This window comes from Lepisma saccharinum, chromosome 2 (assembly GCF_977018435.1).
Source record: "Lepisma saccharinum chromosome 2, izLepSacc3.1, whole genome shotgun sequence".
Taxonomy (NCBI): Eukaryota; Metazoa; Arthropoda; class Insecta; order Zygentoma; family Lepismatidae; genus Lepisma; species Lepisma saccharinum.
Window position 1 is genome coordinate 90,790,299 of NC_139230.1, and position 20,805 is coordinate 90,811,103.

Consider the following 20,805-nt stretch of genomic DNA (forward strand, 5'->3'; position numbering starts at 1 on the left):
GGTCTACAATGGCACTTTATGCCACCTGGATCACCACATTTTTCAGGACTCGCTGAGGCAGCAGTTAAATCGATGAAACATCATTTGATAAGAGTAGTAGGCAAGTCATCGATAACATTCAAAGAATTTACAACATTATTGTGTCAGGTAGAAGCATGTTTAAATTCAAGACCCATTTCTGCAATATCACAAGATCCAACCCCACTTACACCTGGTCATTTCCTCATAGGTCATCCTTTATCCTTGTTACCCGAGCCAGACATATCCGAATTACCAGTCAACAAACTGACAAGATGGCAGAGAATTCAGCAGTTTCACCAACAATTGTGGCATCGTTGCTCGAGAGAATATCTACATGGACTACAACAGAGATCCAAGTGGACTCGTCAGCAGAAGATTCAAGCAGGTACCGTTGTGATACTGAAGGATGAAAGACTTCCTCCCCTTGTTTGGAATCTCGGCATCATTGAAGCAGTATATCCTGGTAAGGATGGACTCGTTCGCGTCGTCGACGTCAAGACTAAAGGAGGTGTATACAGTAGACCAGTCGTCAAAATTGTACCACATCCCATCAAAGACGATTATAAACCATAGTTTAGTGTTTAGTGCAGTTTAGTGTCAATATAACAATTTGCAGTTATAAGGTGATTAAGTGTAATCACGTCAGAGAAGTACAGTATATTATTATTTTGCTCTATTGTACGACCAAGAGGGAGGTTTCAAAAGTGTACCTACGAATTGCCTGATAGCTGTAGCACTGTCATTGCAAAAAATACTCACTTGATGTTGAGTTATTGAGAAAATAAATATTTGACAAAGTAATGCAAAACAATAACAAATTAAATATTTCACTTGCATATGAGGGCAACATCATCACGGTACAAACTCATTACGATGTCGATTTCATCATCCCCCCCCCCCCCCCCGAATCTGAATCTAATGTACCAAGCTCCATCTCAATATCCCTTGATGATAAATTGGGTGTTCGATCTTGTACACCCAGCCACAAATATAACAGTAGGAAAAAAATTTGCACAGCCGAAAATAAGTTGGCAATGCTGCACACACAGAGACACTCGTGATAAGATGCTTGAGGAGTCTCAAGCAAAGTTTTCTCAATGCACAACTTCAGTACCGAAGGTCATGGCACACGTCGATTGGCAACTTTCGGGAGCATGTTGTCTGTCTACACATTTCTCACCAAATGCCTGTTTGAAAATGATTTTGTGTTCATGTTTTTTCTCCAACATAGTTCTGACAATGCAGTAATCTTACAATATTGTTTTGGTTCTTATTTTGTTTTGTTTTTACCATGACACAATTATAATTTATCGCAACTATGAGGATGGATGATAATTAGATTAAATTGATAAAGAAACACTACAGAGATAGCACTCCATGCCGAGACCAGGACTCGAACTCAGAAGCAAGCAGTAGCGTACCCAGGATTTCATCAAGGAGGTGTTATGTCTAAAGCTTTCTCCAAATTCACATTGTTTTATTATACCTAGTCTGGCCATAAATACTGTTACACACTATTTTGTGAATAAATTGAACATGGTTTCAGATTTTTAAATGTTCTTTTAGTATGTTACACTTACATATATTACACACAAATAGCACCAATCAGTTTTCAAAATGTACACTTTTCATTCGCAGACAGGCTCGAAGTCTCCCTGGCCAGGCATCTATTGCAGCACGCATGGTCTTGATGGGAAAGTCCGCTCCTGCTGCTATCAAGGAGCACTTTTAGCTTTCAATTGTAGGGTGCATCTTCTTGCAAACGGTCCCCTCTAGCTCTGGGCAAAGTTTGTAGTCCAAGGTACTGATATCATGGCTATCAGATGGCCAATTAAAAGTGGAGATGAAATCGAGTACACTGGTCTCCAGTCACCATCGCGTCATTCTTGCCTCATGAACTGGGGCAGAAAATTTCTTGAACATCCAGGATTCATTGTGAAACATTGTTTGATTCAACAGTGTCACGAGAGGGTCCAAGACACTTTCCACATGCACTTCGCATGGCTTGTAAGCCATTTTCTCAAAAATAAGGCCTGGTGGCATCTCTGATTTTTGGGAACTCTCTCACAAATTTCCTGAGAGTGTGAAGCATACACCCTTTCATTTTTGCGGTTAAAACTTTATTCAGTGCTGAACAATTTCTTATCAATGAAGAGAATCCTGTAATGCCCATCGGCAACGTACCACTGCAGGAGCCATATCAATTTCAGTTCCCTCTGCTTCTTCACTTGTGTAGTCAGCAAATTTCCAGTACTCCACCGGTAAGTTCCAATTCCAAGGTCTTCATTAAGTGCCCTGAACATTGATTGTTATGAAATGTTCAGCTCCTGTGCCATTATCGCTTGCTTCCGGATGGGATTTCGGCGGATGCGAGCCACCACTGCTTTAACATCCACAGCTGTTCATACGGTGTAAAGTCGACCAAGTCTTACCAACTCATGCTACCAGTATCAGTGAATCTCTGGATTGTCTGATACACAAACCTTTTGCTGATCTTTGGGATTTTTAGGGGCTTGAAAATCTCAGTGATTGACTTACCAACCATATGCAGAGCAATTACGGCTTCTCTATATTCATATTCGCCCCACTCCATGCTAAGCACAAGAAGATACATGCTTGTTCTTTCACAGCTGAACACACAATGGTCAGGATTGAACTTCAGCACAAGCATGGTTCGTAAGCCTGACTACCGGATGTACAGTCCAAGCCGAAAGTTTGTAACAGTATTTATGGCCAGACTAGGTACTTTAATTAAATAACAATAATCATAATTAATTAATAATACTTATAATTAACTAATTAGTTGAATTACTAATATTAATACTACTAATACCACTACTACTATTAAGTAGTAGAGATCTACATGAATATAGTACTTATGAATTACTTTCTAGTCATTCGATTTTGATAAATTCCAGGAGCACTTTTGTTTCTTTGATACAAAATAATTATCTAGTCAACGAGGTGAGACATTTTAAGTGAAGAAAATCCATAAAAACCAAGAAAAGATATTAAAATAAATTGAAATATTCAAAGTATGGAACTCATCCAAGGAGCTGTGATGGTTTGGTCGGTAGGGCATCTGACAACCACGTGGGAGATCAGGGTTTGATTCCCGGAATTGGTTGGAATTTTTCAGCTCTTGTCCCCGATAATTCACATCTGGAATGTCTCGCTGTTCTGTGTTCCAGAAAATATGGATGTGTCATTGTCTTCATTCCACTTCCATCTATCACATATTTAATCTTTATCATCGCGATTAACCAAGAGTGGTAGAACAGTGACTTGAAATAACAGTAAAAGAACCTTTGGTGTCGGCTTCCACATTTGAAGCATTATTGTTTCTTCAGTCAATAGCGACAATAGACTGTGACAGGCATATGAAATGCTTCTTACTTTATAAGCAATAGCAACACAAGAAGGGCGACAGATATTCCTCGCATTTCCCATATTCCCTTAAACTAATTTCCCATCTGTGGTGATAATTAATTCTATTTAGTGTATGAAATATGTTTGAAATCAATTTGTGCTAATCTATGCAGATGTAACTGACTAAAGAGAGCCTCCATGATGGCGCAGTCAAAACGTCGCCTTATTGCAATCAACAAGTTCTCGGTTCGATGACTAGTTGAGGCACATATTTGTTCGGACTCCACTTTAAACTGTAGTTCTCATTCAGATTTGCCTATCTGTGCACAAAGTGGAATTGAAAAAATTACTTCTTCAAAATTTGTGGCAGTTAGTTACTGAACGTAAGTTGCATTGTTGCAGGATCTGCAGATAATATATGTGTTGAAAGGAGCTTCTAATTTTCAAATACATTTAATTTTTTGGTATTTGGTGTCATTTTTCTGCCACTTTTGAGTAATCACGATGATGAAGAAGAGTGATGATATGATAGGTGGACAAACAAAAAACAATGCCCAGACCGGCAGTGCTCTGAAAATTGTCTTCAAAGCTAGGAGCCAGCTCTGAAAATCAGGCACCATGAAACCACCTACTAGCAATTGTGCATACTACAGTATGTTTCAAAAGTCACGCAATCCAAACCATAAGATACCATGAAAATCATAAGATATATTGACACTGGATTTTTTGCACTAAACTAATCCTGTAGGCTATCACTGGGCTCATAAATTTATGTTAGCATTTATCTAAATAAAAGCAATTACATTATTTTAAAAAACATTGTTAATTTGCTGAAAACATCTGAGAACTGATTTTCAACAATAAATACCAACTCTTAAACAATTTGTGGGATCATTTGTTGTTTGACTGGTTGTAAAACAGTTGCTTTGTGAGGTACAGAAAAAGCAGGGCATTTTTATTGGAAAACCTCTTGCACATCAGTGTAAGAATAAGTAGTAAAATACTCTTCAGCAATGCACATGCACTGCTCCAATGAATACGCCATGCTGAATAAATTTAAAAAACAGGCACAGTAGCTGTGAAAGTGAGCGAAGAGAATTCAATGTAACCAGGGGCAAGAGTCTCTCAAGAGTCCAATTTCGGCACAAAATCTTGATTTACGATTTTTCACGTAAATGTACAGCCAATATTTAGACACATCTTGCATGCGACTGTTGGCAATATTTTGACCTGCTAGTGTTGCCATATATGGAGATATGTCCCAAAAATTGGCACTTTTCACTCAACCCATAAAATCGCCTGTCAAAAATTCATCAAAAGTTGCACATGACCAACATTTATTTATTTACTCAGAGTTTCAGATACAGTCTTATTTTCCATTTTACACTGAAACAATATAAAGTAGAAACAAAGATAACAAAAGTTAAAAACAATAACATGATGGGATAGATTGTCGCAAATGACAGACTGACATGGCTTCAGTCATCAAATGTCTAATTATGATAATTTCTTACACATTTTTCTTACTCAGAAGTTGTGGAATTTCTGGAAAAATTTGAATGCTGCTTTCCGTTAGTTATTAATTTATATAATTTTCTGTACGGAGTGAACTGATAATTTTAAGCACTGAAAATATCTCAATGGATGAGACTTTATAATGCAGAAAACACGGTGTAAATATCTGTTACGGTTTTCATGATATACATTTCCAGAGTTTGGGTTGTGCAACTTTTGAAACACACTGTATAAGATGCTGAGCATCATGGTATTCAAAACATAGCTAAATCATTTGAGGAAGCAGGAAATGGGGTGTTGGGGGGACAAGGGTAAAAATTGTTATGGACTCTATGGAATGTTCACAACGTTGATAAAAGAAAAAATCATTTGCTAACTTACGCTATACTGCAATTTGAACTGAAATCTTAAGTCGCCATGGCGACCGGGATTTTTTGAGCCCTGCAGACCGGTATTCAAACCTGGAATCTCTGTTGTCGCTGTGCTAACCACACCTCCAAATTTTCACATACAGTAGAAACTTGAACATCTTCCTTACATATTTGGTTTACCTAACGCATCTCCTATCGCGAATATTACCTCTTCATTTCAAGTTTAGCTTATTTACAGCTGCTGCTGGGTAGTGAATGAGTATTGTATGTATATTTTAATTTCCTGTTGAGAGGCACAAAATCAATCATCCAGATTTAACATTTTAAAAATTTAGGTCCAGTGTAGTTTAATTATTATGAATTCGCGTAAATCAGGAAACATTTTGCGCTGTTTCGAGATTATCAATTAGGATAGAATTTAGATATAATGAAAAAATGAAACTTGTATGTCACAATTGCCATATCCAGCTGATCTCCATACATATAATAAAAATAGTGTTTTGCTCGTCACACTTCAATTGTAAGCTATGATTGTTTCTCGGTTATGAACGAGATGTGCCTCCCCCTACTGCCCATCAAACAGAAAGAGGATTGTCCCCAAATAACTAATTTTCGATCTAATACCACTCATAAATAAAGTGTCAACAACACAGCTGTTACGCATGTAGATAAGATAAAATATTCCTTAGCAATTACAAATAATTATAAGCTAACTCACGGCTGAGAGTTAGAACGATGTGACTAAACTTCCCCGCTCTTGCTTCAGAGTTTGAGTCCTGGTCTCAGCATGGAGTTTTATCTCTGTAGTTTCTCTTTATCAATTTAATCTAATTATCATCCATCTTCATAGTTGCGATAAATTGTAATCATGTCTTGGTACAAGCAAAGCAAAACAAGACCAAAAAAAATTGTAACATTACTGCAATGTCAGAACTACGTTGGAAAAAATAAACGTGAACACAAAATCATTTTCAAACAGGCATTTGGGGAGAACTGTGTACACAGACAACATGCTATCGAAAGTTGCCAATTGACATGTAGCATGACCTTCGGTACTGAAGTTGAGCACTGAGAAAACATTGCTTGAGGCTCCTCATGCATCTTATCACGAATGCCTCGGTGTGCGTAGCATTGCCAACTTATTTTCGGCTGTGCAATTTTTTTTCCTACCATTATATTTGCGCCCGGGTGTACACCTTACTTCTCTTGGAGGAGAGTATGCAACCGATCTAGCACTATCACTACTTGTAGTACAAGGATTGCTGTCGTAAATACCAGGTCGATGCACTTCTTTATTTCCTTCAAGTTGTTTGTTACCTGGTGTCCTACTAAGATTGATGTAACACCTTTACTCAGCAATACTTGGAGTTCCTAGCTGTGATAGTTAGGAATCGAGAGTAATTACCTTTAGTGTTCTTAATAAAATGAATGATATTGTATAGAAATTATACAGTATGCCACTTTGAATTTGAATTCAAAATTTTGAGTGTGTCAGCACGTACGCTATATTGCACCCATCACTTTATATGGGGTCCAGCTACTTACCAGAACTAAAATAATATAACTGTAATGTCGTGTCGTAACTAAAATATTCTGACCTGTTAAGAGGCACTCAGCACACAAGGACAAAACACAGAATTATACTGGCAATAGGGCCAGTCGCCAGAGCCTGGTTCATCTGCATAATGCAGTCCAGGGTGTACTATGTGGAAGGTCACACCTTATACCCTGTAGTATGCCACTGATATAACACGAAACACAGAAATCGATTAATGAATCTCATGCATATCTGACTTGAAAGAAAACAACAGTGGAGCGGTAACTTCATCTGAAGCAGTAGCGGTTGCTGCCCATTCGCACACCCAATAAATGTGCAATGCACAATTTCTTCAAAACATCAAAAACCATTCCTGGGCCACATAACCTTTGATTTACTTCATTATGTCAGAGTTTCTATCAGTTTCTCACGCGTCAAATGAGGTTCCCATGAACAAAATTGCAAAGTGAACACCTCTGTGGTGCTGTTTTCAATGGTGAGTAGAGAAAGATGAAAGACTCTTATGGCAGGGATCAGTGGGCTTTTGGACAAAGAATTGAGATATAGCTCATCATCATGTAGTGTTGCAATCTCTCCATTCCTTACCGTGTGACAAAGACGGGAGCAAGCCATACGTCATTGCAAATTGAGGGATTTTTTTTAGAAACTGAAATTTTGATATATCTCACCTAACATTGTTCTGAGCATAGCATAGAAATCCGAATGAGGAAATGGTAGGAAAGGGGAAACAGCTGATCCCAAAATCGGAACTGTAAACAAAATGTTGCATTGCAACAATGAGCTGCCTTAGCTAAGTATAAAGAAACAAAGAATGTATTTGTCAACAAGTTCTGGGTGGATCTGCCAGGGAAGAAGAATGTTTTCAAACAAGAACAAAAAAACTGCAGAAGAAACAGAAGTTTGATATTTTGTAGTCAACTGTGGAAAAAGAGCAGATATATTATTGTTTCCATCTGTTTTAGTTTTTTTTTTGAGGGTGGGATCAACAGGTTGCAAATAGAATGGAGCTTTGATATATGCTCATACATGGCATGTAGTGACAAGTGTATTCAACAATGCAATGCCAGATGGAATGAGTGGAATACATTGATACAGGTGCCGGAAAAATACTTTAAAAATGGCAGCGGTTTGAATTAAAACCATTCATAATGTCATAGCAATTGGTGTCATTTAGACGCTCTCACTTGCATTTGAAAGTTCAATGAAAATTTTAAATAATCAGAGTATAATCTTGTATTTTTGTCATAGAACAGTCAATCCAATCTTTTATTCAGTGCATATGAGAATCTGTAACTTATACAATGTGTCACTGATTTGAGATAATTTGTGCAAAGGTTCTGGCAAGAACTAGTTGTATTTGATTAGGATTTCGAGGATCCTCTAGACAATGACTAAATTGAATAAGTATATTAAAAATGGTAATTAACTGAAGTGTATGGTGAAATCTTTATGGCATTAAACTTGGGTTTCTGATGGACATATTTGTATTGAAGTAATACAATATACATTATTAAAAACAGGTTATTACACACAATACAGGCAATATTATTATCCTTTACAAACCAAACAGTTTATTGGTATAGCATTGTGAGAGATTTTGTCAGGTCGTCGAATGCTGAATTTTCTACAGGTTATGAAAGAGACCAAACAACTCATCTTGTCTCGTGATCAAATAAATAAACCACGGGGTCATTTCAAATTTGTAATAAACCTTATTTTTAAAAATTTTCATGAAATATAACTCTGCTATCATCTCATTATCAGTAAAAGGTGTGTCATAACTTGGATTTCCAATACAACTAGGAGAAACAGGTGGGAATAATTAGGTGGGGTAACAACACTTCTGGATGCGAGGCTGAGGTGCACACTCATAGACCAAGACCACCAGTCACCACTGGTCTTTTCAGTTCCGTGACCTCGAACAAAGGGCAACAATGGCTGCTGGCTACTTTGTTGGCAGGCTGTCAAAATTGCACCGCTTCACATCCTCGCCACCCCACACACCGCAGTTTAGTCCCTTCAATCTCTATTCTCAATTGGCCAACAATTAGTGGCTGCGAAAACATTACTTCTTTAGCTTCTCAGTAGTAATAATAGAAAAGTGACTTTCTCTTCCACTCAATGCAAAAATATTTTTTTACATTATATCTACAAACAAAAAACTAGCAGGGTCCGTAATTTTCACCACAAAAGTGATTCAATGGATGATATTCAATGTGACGTCAGCAGCGGAGAGCATGATGGGAAATCTGGCCAAACTGCATGTGCTCCGGCACTCAGTCCGGCAAGCGTGAAGCAAAGCAAATGCTGTGTGCATGAAAATGACCCAATGTTTAACATTTTTAATTGTATTTATTGTATATTTTCAAATGAAGTTTCCTTTTGGTGAATTAATGTGTTGTGTATGTGTGTGTGTGTGCACCATTGTTTATGCATTAATTGTGAGAGAACATCATACCTTTATACAGTTTCGTCAGTGGTTAAGATGGAGTGATTTTTCCAATCTGGGGTGAGATATGAATCATATTTTAAAGGCAAGTACCCTGTTTATGGCTAGTGATATATGACTTTTGTGTTACTCTTTACATCTGCATGCTTTGCAACCCGTGTGGTTGCTGTACGATCTCTAATAACGTTCACAGAAAATTTGAAATACTGCGTATCAATCAGCGGGTGCATTCGAAGTATGCATATTGCGTATACTTGTATATACTTTTCAGCATATTGTCTATGCCTGTCTCCATACACATACGAAAAGTGAAAGTGATACCATAGAATAGTAAGGTTAGGTTATGGTAATACGTTACGGCCTTAATAAATATAGTAAACAATTTTGTACTTCGGAATATTTCTATAAAATATCATTTTCACAAGACAAAGTTTGTTTTAATTCAATTTTTAAAAAAAATATATTTTTAATTTTCTTCAAAAATTTCCTCCAGCAGGAATCGAATTTCGGATCCTTCGATTACAAGGGGATAGCATTAGCCACTGCACTACCGGCTAGGTCCGATTGATTCCAAGAGAAGTAAGCTCCATGGTCCTGTATTTTTTTCGTATGTTACATAGCTTTATACAATGTTGTTTTGTGGCAAATAGCAGCTCTTTAGATACTCTGGTCATTGTTAAAGTCTATGTTTGGTATATAATCTAATTTGAAAGTCTATATTTGATTTATAATCGTTATATTTGTACCTTGAATCACTGCCACAAAAGCTGTGAGCGCAATGCTTATCGAACGTGTTTTCAACACGCTCCATCTGTGCTGTGAAACGTTTGCCGGAATCATGGCCGCGGGTGTGCTTTCGCGCAATGAAATGTGGGGGAAGTTGTTCACTGAATATCATCCATTTCTCTGACTTTTCCACATTTTTGAGTGATTGTACACTATTATCTTACTTTTCCTAGCTTTCAGTGGTTTCCCATCTGTAGAAACCCCAAATATGTGCTTGTAGACATGGTATAGAATTTAATTCATGTAGGAAAAATGAAGTGCATCATCTTGACATTGTAATTATAAAATCACAGCTTGAGCACTGACACCAAATAAGAATTTTAAAGTCTTAGAAATTTTAACCTGTTTGTTCCTGTCTTTTTTTTGGTGCTACAAATTAATAAGATGAAAATTAGTCTATGTAAACAACACTCGACAATACGCAAGATATGTAATGACTGTAAACATAGTAAAAAAATACTACTGACAACTGTATCATCACCAATTTCTCACAAAATACGAATATCTGTGCCACAAGTCAGCAGCATGTAATTTATAACTCTCACATGAAGAATTAAACTCAAATATTATCATGAAGATACAATCAAATTCCACAGAAGAGAAATTTCCATTGAAAGCCACAGTTGCAAATATTTATAGGTGGTGTGCATATGCTAAAACTCACCTCAGCCAAAGCTCTGATTGTCTAATTCTAAACCAATTATGGTGCACATGCATTTTTTGTGTGGTTCAATGTCTGTATCTGTTAACATTGCAAGGCCAAATTACTGGCACGTGAATGACTGAATGCAAGTCATTCAAGAAGTGGGAACATATATATCATGAGGGCCTTAGAGTTATTCACTGGGTAAGCTTCAACTCCATGAAGGATGATTATTACTGTAAAGCATGTGATGCAGAATTCAATCAGTTTACTCTCAAATCATACTTGGATAATAATTATAACCCCAAAATTGATCATATTTTATCTGATTTGCATTGAGGTTGAGCCAACATGAGAAGGGATCGCAGGAAAATTTACATCAGAATAATCAGAATTTGGAAAGAAAGTTACAAGACAGACTTCATTGAAACTGAATTACTGCAAGAAAGATTGCAGACAAACTTTGAAGATTGGGAAACAAAATTAGGGTATGATTTTACAATACCGGACATTTTCCCAATTTCTTTCATATTTTGCATACTGAATAATTTAGGGCTCCTAATCACAAATCTGCAGTGAACATTTGGCGCTCACGTGTGAAACTTGCAAAATAATGTGAAGAAGGTTGTGATTTTAGAATACAAAAAAAGGTATAATTTCGTTAATAATTCTAATACTAATTATGTAGTCCTGGTGACGTATCTGCAGTTAAGATTTGGTGGTCATGTGTAGAAATTGTAAATTAACATGTAGAAGATATAAAATAATGTTGTGAATTACCACGATGATTCTCAATACATAAACAACGATTGGAAACCATGTTTTCTCATACGAACAAGTTACGTTTGCAACTCGTTACTTTGTCTACAGCGTTGCCACACTGTTGCGTGGGTAGTTCGAGAGCATTCAGCACGGAAGAATGGCAGAACAGAAATATGTTAATGTGATACAGTTATTTAAGTGGAGTGTGGAGGAAGTTTGGCAAGGGTGTAGGGAGCATTCAGTTGTTCATGTGAGGAAGATGGCATCTTTGAAGGGAGGAGATAATGTCCAGTTTTTTGTAAGCTTTGTGGCTGCGGTGGCTCAGTCGGTAACGCGTCTGACTACCATGCTCAAGGTCCCGGGTTCGATCCCCGGCCGGTTCAAATCCAGGAACTTTTCTAACGTTGGAAGCGGCCCCTACTCACGACCGGATCAAGAAAGTGTGGGGCGTTACCCCCACACCCCCTATACGCCTTCATGGTGTGGTGCTAAGCACAGGGGAACACTTTACCTTTTACCTTTTGCTTTGAAAAAGGCATTTTTTAGTCAGTATCGGTTGGGTAAATATTAAATATTCGTTCATGTTTCGCATACTCACTAATTTAGGACACTTGACCACGATTCTGTGGTTAAAATTTGTCACCCAAGTGCTACGAAACTGACATTTTTTGATGGTGCCTGGTCTCAATTAGCCTTAAACCCTTCGAACGATGCACGGGTAGCCCCACGAACCATGCACGCGTAGCCCCACAAACCATTCACGGATAGCCCCACGAACCACGCACGGTAAGGTTAGGTCAGGTTAGGCAAACATAGTTAAAATTTGGGGTCGTAGTAATATATGAGGTACATATATTTCGTTCTTTAAGTACTCGAAACACAAAATCTTGCGATAAATAATGAGCAAAAGAAAATATTTTGTTATCCGAACAAGTGTTCTCGGGTTAGCAACCAAGTTTAGTCGATGTTGGCTTCCAATGTTTCGAGCACATACATTGCTCATCATCAGGGAATATAGAAATCGAGACCAGTGTAGGGTTAAATATATGACTATTATGGGGCGGAGTTGACTTACCTGTCTGGTATCCTGAGAACACTTGTTTGAATCACATTGCCAGGAAAGCTACAATTCCCATATTTCATTATCGTTAAGCTGTTATGCCAACATGAAACTTCAATAAGAATTCTACAAATATGAATAGTACTCAGGTAAAATGGTAACGGTTCCGATTGTTTTATGATTTCTCCTAGCACAAAGACTAATTATCGTAGAATTTTGGAAATCATTGTCACACGAAATTTGAACCTTCCTCAAAGTAATGAGCACTGTTTGGACTCGATAAAGTTATTTATGTTGAAAAAAAAAAACTTGAAAATTACCTTACGCACGTCTCATGGACAAGAGAGTCGACAAGCGACAGTAAATATCGTAGAAGCGTGGGAATGAATATAATATAGTGAATATGAATATAGTAAATCGGGACATTAGCAGATTTCATTTAGGGACTTTATTTTAATGCTAAGGGAACCTAACCACGAAAGCATATATTGAACAAAACCTTAAGTAATCGCTAAAACTCCACAGTATGTGTTAACAGACGTACATCGAAATCGAAGCATGTAAAAATTGCATTCGTAGCATGATGAAATCGCAATAAAACAAAAGGATCTTGGGCCGAAAATCGGAGATGGGTCTGGTAATCTTAAGTCATACCCAAAGTTTATTGAATACTGATGTTGTTTTGTGCTGTTACTGGTTACTAGTGAAAAGTCGAATATAGTCATATGTGACATTTGTCGATTTCTTTACTTTGGACACATTTATTTATTTTTACAGAAGATACTACTTACCGTAATAAGTTCCTGTAGCATTGTCGAACATCGGGAAGGTGTTTTGTGTGATGTGGGAATGTTTCATAGTTGAAATTCATGTTGTTCGTTGAAAATTAATTTTCCGACGGAGAATAGTGTCTGGCGCGTACACCATCATGCGTCGTGATTGTATTTTGTTCATGTTCATTGGGTATCCAGTGTTTTGAACTGTCTGAAGTTTGTACCGGGTGCGGAGGATCCAGTGGATTTTCTAATTGAACACGGGGTCATGAAGAAAGGAAACCATTGGCGCTAGCCCCACGAACCATTGGCAGGTGGATAGGTTAGTTCTGTTAGGTTAGGAAACATAGTTAAAATTTGGTGTCGTGTTAGTATCAGGATCTAGAAATTGGAAATAATTGTGAACCATTGGCGCTAGCCCCACGAACCATTGGCACGTGGTTAGGTTAGTTCTGTTAGGTTAGGAAACATAGTTAAAATTTTGTGTCGTGTTAGTATCAGGATCTAGAAATTTAAAATAATTGCGAACCATTGGCACGTGGTTAGGTTAGTTCTGTTAGGTTAGGAAACATAGTTAAATTTGGTGTCGTGTTAGTATCAGGATCTAATTTCATCAAAACAACGGTGATACACCTTCAGGAATGTTCCATGAAGCAGATACGTAAGTACGAATGTCCAAAATTGACGAAACGAAAAAATTAGAGGTGTCCGAAGGATAGTAAATTTTTACCAGGGGGGCAGATGTACCATTAATAACAAACTTAATTCCAAAATTATGATTCCACTTAAAGAAATCTGACTAATATTACACATAACCAACGTCTATCATTCGGTGCCCACTGACATCAATACAATTTCGTGAAATTGTTCCGCAGCTACTTTATTTCTTGATAAGTATTTTGATTAACTAAACTTACTTGTGTATGCAAAATAAAACTCGCTGTTTGATGTAACAACTAGAACTGATTACATACACTGCACATATTCATACTGAAATGGAACAAAATAACAACGCCACTTTGTAACTATCAGTGGCAGACATAGCAAATTATTCATAAACCGGTAAAAAGATATGAACGTACATAAAATTACATAAATTTAGATTACAAATAGCCAGAAAATAGCATTTACCTCACATTTACTGTCACTTCGGCACTAACTTCTGCAGTTTTCCAGCAGTTCGTTTGTAATATTGGTATAACAAACTTTCAACCAATCACATTCACCCATTCAGGGTTGCCAAACTTTCGAACAGGAAAATTCGGAAGTAGTATTTAGTGTAAAGCCAAGTTGGATGAAAAATGACTGTTTCAGGAAAATGTGAGAGATTTATTAGGTTCCAGTTTCGTATCCATAACTCTCTTCTGTTACTTAATTCAAGTGCTTGAATACACCTATGTATCCGCAGGAGCCGTGCGAGAAGGGAAGGTTGAATGCGCATAGAGTCCATTAGTGGTGACGTCACAAGCAGACGACGAGCTGGAATTGAGTCTAAACAACGGGCAAACGTGTTTTCTTCCTATTCAAATTAACAGGATTTACCATCGGAAAGGGTAGTATTAATTATTGTGACAGCAGTTATGAAACAAAAATATGATGCGTGTCGTACATCGATGTAAAGATGAAATTTCGGAGAATACGACTATATATCACAGAGAATGAGGTAAAAAAATAACCGGAGTAAGAAAATCATGCACAGCCGAGGCTTGACCGAAGTTCGCCCTCTCTCAAGTCCGTGAGGTTGCCGCTATGGATGATGGGAGCCCAGCAGCCTCAGGCGATTGAACGGGCGGCGGCGCTCATTAGCTGCGATTCTGGATCGAATTCGTTTCTGACATTCGCTTTTCTCATATTCCAACTCCATTTATTCTTTAAATTCTCATTTGTGGTAGGCTATATGTTATATATAGACGTATTCTCCAAAATATCATCCTTACATTGATGTACGATATACATCACATTATTGTGTCGAAACTACTGTCACGATTCTTGGGCCTCCCCCATGGCGCAGTGGTAGCATCATTGCCTTGTAATCGCGGGGTCCCGGGTTCGATACCCGGTGGAGGCACAATTGGTTCGGATCCCACTTTAAACTGTAGGTCCAGTCCCGATTAGCCTTACTGTGCATAAAGTGGACTTAAAACAACAACTCAAACCGAACTCGAAACTACTGTCACGATTCTTAAAGTTACCCTTTGCAATGGGAAAATCAGGCCGTGTCCGAAACGAGCATCCTCCAAGTATGGTCTTGGAGTGCGGTCTTCAAGTCGTGGACTGGGAGTACACGTCTTTCGAATTGCACTTCGACTGCAGCGCTAAATACGATCAGTAGATAAAACTGAGTACTCGTTGTTTTCCTCGCGTTTTAAACACTTATTTTTCACCATAGAAATCAAATGTTCGTACACATACATTTCCACACATTAGAAGAACTATAACCCTAACTATTAGTAGAATTGGAACGAGATGAAAGCAATAAATCATCATTTTAATTGACATTAATGGCTTTTTTATTCATTTTCGAGGGGTGACGCTATTGTTATTTAATCTAGCGCCACGTGTCGTGGGTGGAGGAGGGGTGACGCTATTGTTATTTAATCTAGCGCCACGTGTCGTGGGTGGAGGAGGAGATGAGTCATCGATGACTCATGCACACGTGTGAGTTTGAAATTAATGGTTTTCCATTAGTGCACAAAAGACACTATTATGTATTCCGTTTTTGACCTAAGCTAACACTATTGTTGTATTTTATTAATGCGTTTCTGCCGGATATGAGGCACAGATGATTTATACTGACGTTGGAGTTTGGAATTAATGGTTTCTCCATTAAGGTACAAAAGACACTATTATGGAGTTCGTTTTCGTACTATTCTAACACTATTGTTGTATTTTATTAATGCGTTTCTGCCGGATATGAGTCATGGGTGCTTTATACAGATGTGGGAACTTGGAATTAATGGTTTTTTCCATTAATGTACAAAAGACACTTCCGGCCATTTTGGCGTCGGTGGTGAGTCATATTTGGTATAATTAAGGATCCGGATTTACCCGTATTCAACCGGTGCCGACGCGTTCGATCGGAGGTAGAAGATATTATAACACATGTTCGCTTTAAAGGCGAAGAAATTGAACGATGTATCCTATATGAAAACGAAGTATGCGAGCAGAATCCATGTTATTAATATTAACCTGTTACGGAAGAACCTGTTATGTGGTTGCATTCATCGGCACCCCCAAACCGCGCGCGTTCATGGACACGTGAGGGGAAAAAAGGTTCTCTATTGTTACGGCCCCCATTGCTTGGTCTTCTTCCGAAGTTGAATGGCAGTCAAGTGTCGCCAAATTTTTACACACGAGTATTGATTTTCTTTGAGGTTCCAATTTTATTTGGTGGAAGTAATCTACGCGGTATTTCTGCCGCCTTTTGTAACATTGCAAAGACTATTTAACCTAAGGCGTAATGAATTTGGCTGAACTAGGAACATTCAGTTCCAGTATCTACAGGTTAAAGTGGATGCGATCCACTATTTGCTCTTATTTCTGGGTTGCGAACCACGGCCCATTTGATTATTGGGTTATAAACATCAGGATTCATGTAAAATTGACCAGATGTTTTTACTGTTAGAGACAATATTTCGCATTTTTTGTGTATTTTTACTCAGAAAACGCTATTTGAACGATTCAAGCAAGAGTTCGCATGGGAATTTAGACACACAAACTGTGTTTCTTCAACTTTAGCTGAAATTTAGGTTTATTTTTTTACTCTAATATCACAATTTCTTCTATTCAGGCAACATTTTTTATTAAATTTTGGACTCACAAAGACATTTTTCAACTTTTAACTTGTTATTTTAAAAGTTTATTTCCATTTTTTACTCTAATATCACAATTTCTTCTATTCAGGCAACATTTTTTATTAAATTTTGGACTCACAAAGACATTTTTCAACTTTTAACTTGCTATTTTAAAAGTTTATTTCCATTTTTTACTCTAATATCACAATTTCATCTATTCTTGCAGAAGTGTTTATTGCAATTTTGACTTGCAAAGATAATTTTTTCAACTTCTTTTATTATTTTTTCTATTTATTGCCTTTTGTATCTTATATTTTTAATTTTTAACTTTGAGTTTTGTTCTTTATTTAAAAAATTTCTCTAATCACTAAGGAAGAAGTACTTTTAAGTAAAACTGTACCCACAAAGTTTATTATTACTATTATTATTAGTATTATTATTGTTGTTGTTTTTGTTTTGATGTAGTTGTTGAATCTTGTTGTTGTTGTTAGGGTTTATTGACTTCCACTACGCTATTTTTGGTTTGCTTCGTAGGAAAGTTTGTTTATTTTAGAGTTTCCTCGGTATTTTCTTACTGTTAGGGTAGGTAAAGTTTCCTAAATATATGAGTAGGGTTCCATATATTCTTGTTCTTGCATGTTTTTCATATGATGTGATCACCACAACTCTCCAAGTGCTTTTACTGCATGTTTCCATTTTTATTGAGGCTTAGTGATTCCTAGAGCCACTTTATGCATGAGAGAAAGCTTGAAAATTTTGATCTCAGATAGCCGTCAACCTTATGTCAGAGTATTTTCGAGTATATTTTAGTCTTATTATGGCCCACTAGAATATCATGGCTTGCTTATTTTTTAAGTATGTTGCGCAGTTATTGTATTTTTGCTTTTGCTTTCTAGATAAACTGTATGAAATGTTTAATATTTGTACTTTTTTGCACTTATAAGAGGCCAAACTTTTACTGTAACTAAAATTATTATGTCTCTAAGCACTGAAACCCTTTACCAAGAGTACTATAACTGAATGTTTATTAATATTGTTTCTTTCATCCCTTAAATATAACAATTTAACAATATAATGACAAATCACAGGACAAGTCGATGTTAGCAGATGACTACGTGGCTCTTAAGTCCACCTGCCAAACTTTTCTTACCATGCTATTTACCTTTATAGTCTTTTATTCGGGTACGTTTCAAGTACTATTGACTTTTTGAGTGTTTGATTAATACCAGGGGTTATTTGTATCTGTTATGCTGTATTATTCGAGGCTTCTATTTTTTATTCTACATTCACTATATGTCCCTGAGAACTAAATTCCACTGACTGAAGCTTAAAGCTTAGGCTCTACAGCATGTTGAATGGTTAAGCACTGGTCAATATGAATTTTACAGAGGCTAGTAGGAGGCATAGGAACACACGCCAGAGCCTTATTAGCGTGCAAGAAGCACTTTCAGGGAGTACTACGAGGAAACGAAGTTGATTTTTTGAGGGCTTTACCAGTTACACAGCCAATATTTGCTATTTCAAGTAACTTACATGTACCAGAACATTTTACAGCCCAACACTAACTAGACTTCAATTTATACTTTATTAGGTGCTAAATGTAGCAAGAACACTGATTGTACATACTTTTGAGAATCCAACTATTTCAGGATTTTTTCTATGTAAGCATATTTTTATTGATTACTAACTTTAACAGACCAATCAGGAAGACGCCAAAATTCACTAAACTTAGTACTATAGTGTATGTGATTGCATGAAAAGTAGAAATTATAACATCCACAAGATTTCGCTTTTTTTTTTGCTTTTGTGACTAATCGTGACGCTGAGGATGAATGGATGGCCAAAAATCTTAAGGACTGGATTTATTTTACCACTACAGACGCCTATGTAGAAACACTAGAGTACTGTTAGCTTTCAAAATTGAGGTTATACTGTACTGTTTTTTAAATATTTCGTATTTGGCACGTTACAGTTATATCCATTTCAGGACAAATATTGCTAAAACTCTCAAATTTACTGGTACAAGTTGATATTTCTGCTATCAGAGGAATTAACAACCCTATTTCACAAACAAATGGTATTGTTTACACTTTATTTACTTCAATCTGAGACTAATATTTTACAGTAATTGAATCATTCAGCCCTAGTCAATACTTTACTGCATCAGAAAGTTTGTTATTAATCTAATAAGTATGCTATTTTGTGATATTCTAATGCAAACGTTGTTTAATTCACTGGTTATAATGCAAACTTTTGCACAAATTCGATATATTCACTACCTTCAAACCAAACAATTGTACTTATTTAGCGCATTTCATTTATATTTCTTGTAATTAACTTATGTTTCTTATAATTAACAATCTAAACTAATTACTTTGGCATGTTAAAAACCTTATTTTTTACTATTTCCTATTCTATCAGGTTCTATATTGCTGTTTTTATCAATTTATGTAAGACCACTCTCTGGTAAATACACATATATTTTCTTTTATACACACGCACGCCACACACACACACACACACACACACACACACCACACACACACACACACACACACACACACACACACATTTACACACTTATACGAACATACATCTGACGTTTTTCAATATTTTGCTATGAAGTTTGCATCGACGCTATTCAAACAAGGGCAGGCAATGTAGTATTTATGAGTATTAGTAATCCCAAAGTGGTGTTTTTGGTGTCCAAGTTCAGATGAGAGGCTGCTATGTGCCTTTTGCAGGGGATTGCATGTGAAGTGTATGCATATTGAGCATTATTGAGTGTGTAGGCTTCCAAGTTTTGCTGTTATTTTCCTATAATTCTGTGAGACTGTAGAGAGTTCTCCCTTTTCAACCAGTTTTCTTTCATTGATTGGATACTTTTTGGGAACTTAGCAGTTTTTTATGTTATGAAGCAGATTGTTGTAGAATATTTTGCATGGTATTTTGTGATATTGAGTGCCTGCTGTAACGGAAGTAAGTATCTTTCCTTCTTGTGTTGATGTTCTCGTGTAGGTTTCCTATTTTCGGTCAAGTTGCAGTAGGGAACTTAGCAGTTTTTATGTTATGAAGCAGATTGTTGTAGAATATTTTGCATGGTCTTTTGTGATACTGAGTGGGTGCTGTAATGGTAGTAAGTATCTTTCCTTTTTGTGTTGATGTTCTTGTGTAGGTTTCCTATTTTCTGTCAAGTTGCAGTACTTAGAATAATCGCTACTGTCTTATTGATCTACGAAGCTCCTTTGAATAATCATTTGCATGTGACCCTATACTCCACGTTGTACTTTGTTCTGGGAGCTATCTTTTGAAGCCTTGGCATTCTGCTAGTACAGTATTATTATCGTAGAGGTAAATTAGTTCGTGAAAATATGTATTTTTCTGATTAACTATAGTCGCTTAGTTGTTCTAGCAGGTATAAGTAGTTACTGCTGATGTTGTTAATTTTCTATTCGCAGGGGCTATGTATGATGTAGCGTATTTGTGTTGGCTGTCCCTTTTATTCCTATGTTGTTGAGTTTCTCCATAAGCATGTCCTGTTTTACTCTATTCTATGCCTTGTTGCTGCTAGATATCTGAGGTATGTTGCTGGTTCATATCTGAGGTAGCTTGTTTGACTATCTATTATTTTTGCTATGGCTGTGGCTATTGATGTCCCTTTCTGAATTCCATGTTGGTTTCTGTTTATCCTTGTTGCTGCTTGT

At 36.9% G+C, this 20,805-nt stretch overlaps 2 protein-coding genes across 3 annotated transcripts in view; both read right to left on the minus strand.

The window, feature by feature from the left end:
• Positions 1-14,510, minus strand: part of LOC145984315 (uncharacterized) — a 136,783-nt gene extending 122,273 nt beyond the window's left edge. The window contains exon 1 of the mRNA XM_083117973.1: positions 14,439-14,510. The gene's annotated coding sequence lies outside the window, so the exon portion shown is untranslated. The remainder of the gene's footprint in view (positions 1-14,438) is intronic.
• LOC145984088 (uncharacterized) overlaps positions 1-20,805 on the minus strand; it is a 501,971-nt gene that overhangs the window by 236,571 nt on the left and 244,595 nt on the right. The gene's annotated exons all lie outside the window — the stretch shown is intronic.